General features: G+C 41.5%; 1 pseudogene; it reads right to left on the bottom strand.

Moving 5' to 3' along the window:
* Window positions 1–257: 257 nt before the first annotated feature.
* Window positions 258–1164, bottom strand: LOC104991482 (annotated as a pseudogene).
* Window positions 1165–4425: the final 3261 nt, after the last annotated feature.

A 4425-nucleotide genomic window follows, 5' to 3' on the forward strand; every position in this document is an offset into this window, starting at 1 on the left:
CACCCCTCCCTTACCCTCTGCCTCCAACATACTCCCTAGAGTACTACAGGCAGGGAAGACCTAAACTACTGGGAGGAATCCCTAACACTTTTCCAAAGTAGAATTTGGCTAAGTCCAAAAAGGGTCCCTCTTGTAAGGGTTTTGGGAAACTAGACACTGCAATTTTATTAGTATCGGTGATGTTTGTTTGGAGCAAATTCAGCTCCAGGAGCTGCACAGTTGAATGCAGGAGGAGTTCCACCAATTTCCCCAATTCCTTACATTGTAGCAGCTTGCCCAAAGCCTTCAGTTGTTGGTGGGGTCAATCCCAAGGTTCCATCTGGCATCATAGTGACTGGTCCTGGAGGAGCTGGGGTACCAGCTGGCACAAGAGCAGGGGGCATGGCGCCTCTGTTGTTTATGCCCACAGCACCTCCCATAGCCATCTGACCCATCTGTATCTCTTGCTCTCTCGCATCAGGGAAAGTTCCCTTGATCCTTCCTGCTGTCGTCGCATCATTTCTTCTTGTTGCCGCCGCATCTCTTCCTCACGGCGCCTGCGCTCCTCCTCCCGCCTGCGCTCCTCCTCCCGCCTGCGCTCCTCCTCCCGCCTGCGCTCCTCCTCCCGCCTGCGCTTCTCCTCCTGCCTGAGTTCCAGCTGCTTTCGTTTTTGCACTTCTTGATTGTGCAGCTCTTCCATCCTCCGAAGTTCTTCTTGACGCCTCATCAAATCCTGCCTCATTAGAATGACCTGGTGCTCATGGCGAGCAGCAGCCTCCATCTCCAGCTTCTCACGAGCTTCCTTGATGTTTCGGTCCACTTGGTCCTGCTGCTGCTTTTCCATCTCAATAAGTGCCTTCCAGCGCATGGCATACTCATACTCAAAGGAGCCAGGCTGTGCAAATCTGAGTGGCTGTTCTCGCTCTTTGTGAAATTGCTGATTCTTTATAACCAGCTTCTCTGGGAGTCCCTCTTCATCATCTAACTGGTCCATGGGCTCCACAGTCACAGGTCGAGGAAATGTGGTTAGCAGGAAGGAGCCTTCACTGCATCTGTCCAGAGCTTTCCGAGCAGCTGGCTTCCCTGAGAATTCAACAATGCCTTTTCCTGAGGGCCGCCTCGATCATCCACAATGATCGGAATAGGTGATGTTGTAAATGAAAGTGCATATATACACGTTTTCATCTACCCAGCCAGTCAATGTCTTTTGGTTGGTGCATTTAATCCATTTATATTTAAAGTAATTATCAATATGTATGATCCTATTACCATTTTCTTATTTGTTTTGGGTTCATTTTTGTCGGTCTTTTCCTTCTTTTGTGTTTCCTGTCTAGAGAAGTTTCTTTAGCGTTTGTTATAATGTTGGTTTGGTGGTGCTGAATTCTCTTAACTTTTGCGTGTCTGGAAAGCTTTTGATTTCTTCATTAAATCTAAATGCGAATCTTTCTGGGTAGTGTATTCTTGCTTGTAGGTTCTTTTGTTTAATCACTTTAAGTATACCATGCCCTTCCCTTCTGGCTTGTAAAGTTTCTGTTCAGAAATCCGCTGGCAACCTTATGGGAGTTCCCTTGTATGTTATTTGTCATCTTTCCCTTGCTACTTTTAATATTTTATCTTTGCCTTTAATTTTGTCAGTTTGATTACTATGTGTCTCAGTGTGTTCCTCCTTGGGTTTTTCCTGCCAGGGATTCTCTGCGCTTCCTGGACTTGGTTGACTATTTCCCATCCCATGTTAGGGAAATTTTCAACAATTATCTCTTCAAATATTTTCTTGGGTCCTTCCTCTCTCTTTCTTCTGGGACCCTCTAATATGAATGTTGGTGTGATTGACGTTGTCCCAGTGGTCTCTTAGGCTGTCTTCTTCTTCTTCTTTTTTTTTTCATTCTTTTTTCCTATTACCAATCTGGGAAGCCTTCACGACAGTAGGAGTACGTCTTTGGTATAGTTGTTCTCCAGCTTGTGTGTCCCCCACTTGGTGGATATGGGACTTGATTTTAGCGTGATTGCACCCCTCCTACCACCTCATTGCAGCTTCTGCTTTGTCTTTGGGTGTGGGGTATCTTTTTTTGGTCAGCCCCAGCGTCTTCCTGTTGATGGCTGTTCAACAGCTAGTTGTGACTTCAGTGCTCTTGCAGCAGGATATGAGCACACATCCTTCTACTCTGCCATCTTGAAACAATCTCTCTTGACCTACCTTTTGTGGTCTGTGGTTTCAATATCTGCTCTGTTTACAAACTTTTTGCAGTGTTATTCAGATATATTCTATGTGAGTGTCACTCAGGGGCCATTTGGGGACCTGGGTGGTCAACTACCCTCAAAGTTCAGTTCTCAAAGTAGTTGGTTTGCTATTAGAATTAGATCCACACGTGTGCAGCTTAGAGACTGAGCCCATATGTTCAGTCATAGCAATTTCACGGGATCCCTTCCTCAATCTTCCTCCTTTCCACTGTTTTCACATTCTCCTGCCCTTTGGCTGGAAACCCAGGGCTTTCATCTCTCTGTGAGATGTGCTGTGCACTTCTCACAATAGGGTCCACCTCAAGGGCCAAATAGTTTGAGAACAAAGAGAGAAAAAGCAGTGGGGAATACCCCCGCTTTTCAGACAACAGTTATGTTTAGAAAGAAGGACTCATCTTCCTCAGAATTTTAGATGTCTGCCTGGTCACTGCTGCTACCATCACCCCCTGACAGATTTCACTTTCAAAACTAGGGAGAGAAGGAAAAAAATATAGGAAATTTTCCCCATTCTCTGACTAATAGGGGCTCCTCTTCCTAATCCTCTGTCAAGAAAAGAAGGGTTTCTCTTGGAGCTCTTTTTTTCTTTCTGTTCAGTGAGCATTTCCAGAATTCTAATGCCTTTGAACTAACACAGAATATGATAGAATGGCAGGAAAATCACCAATATATCAACGATACATCAAGTTCAAGTTTTTTCCCCAATCAGCCTGATACCATTTACTTTTCAGAGTCTTCAGAGAGCTGCTCCATCTATTCTGTTCAGGGCTTTTAGTTATATTCAGTGGGAGAAGCAGGATGGAATGTGTTTACTTCCTCTTAATTGAAACTTGAAATGTTTTTGTATATTTCTAAATCCTATATAGATTATGTCAGACTATTTCATTCACTTAGCTTACTATTCCATTTAATTTATACTATCATGCAGGTCTTATTTATACATGTTATTACCTGCTGTACTTACTAACCTACAACTGATCAATATTTAGTTTCTAAATTTTTACTGCTATAAAAATGTTGTAGTGAATACCCTTGTACATATTTCCTCATGTCTGTGTGTGAGAGTTTTTTTAAGAATATATGCTTAGAAGTGTCATTATAGAAAAAAAATTATATCTTATACATTAGGAAATACTCTCTAAAGTAGTTCTGTCAGTTAACACTCCTTCATTCCTTCCCCACATCCTTGTAAGTAAATAGTGTTATTAGATTTGTAAAATATTTTCCATTCTGATGGATGTGAAATGATGTCTTATGATTGTTTTATTTTGCATTTCTCTTGTAAATTATTTTCTGACTGCAAAAGCACATATGTACTATAAAAGTAACATATGCTAATATAAAAAAATAGGAGAGACATAGAAGACACTTTATATAATATATCAGACTATTATAACTGATTATTTCACAGTGCTCAAAAGACATTTAGCCTTAGTGCAATATTTCAATTTTTTACATAAAAATATATTCATGTGTTTCTTATAATTAAGAATTAAATTTTAAAAAGTATGGTTCTTATTGGAATATTTATTTCCATATTATATGTTAGTATGTTTTATGTTTATGTTATATGTTATTACATAGATATGAGTAGACTACATTTGAAATTTAAAATCTTGATTGTTTCTTACTAATCATGTCATAGTGATTTTTTCATTAAAAAAATCCCTCTGTAAACATCTCTAATGGTTGCACAAAGGCCCATTCATATAAGTATGTTTATAATTTACTAAATCATTCACCCCTTATGGGAGTTCAGTTCAGTTCATTTCAGTTCAGTCACTCAGTCGTGTCCGACTCTTTGTGACCCCATGAATTGCAGCACACCAGGCCTCCCTGTCCATCACCAACTCCCAGAGTTCACTCAAACTCACGTGCATCAAGTCAGTGATGCCATCCAGCCATCTCATCCTCTGTCGTCCCCTTCTCCTCCTGCCCCCAATCCCTCCCAGCATCAGAGTCTTTTCCAATGAGTCAACTCTTTGCATGAGGTGGCCAAAGTACTGGAGTTTCAGCTTCAGCATCATTCCTTCCAAAGAAATCCCAGGGCTGATCTCCTTCAGAATGCACTGGTTGGATCTCCTTGCAGTCCAAGGGACTCTCAAGAGTCTTCTCCAACACCACACTTCAAAAGCATCAATTCTTCAGCGCTCAGCCTTCTTTACAGTCCAACTCTCACATCCATACATGACCACAGGAAAAACCATAGCC

Source organism: Bison bison, unplaced genomic scaffold, assembly GCF_000754665.1.
Source record: "Bison bison bison isolate TAMUID 2011002044 unplaced genomic scaffold, Bison_UMD1.0 scf7180017864192, whole genome shotgun sequence".
NCBI lineage: Eukaryota > Metazoa > Chordata > Mammalia > Artiodactyla > Bovidae > Bison > Bison bison.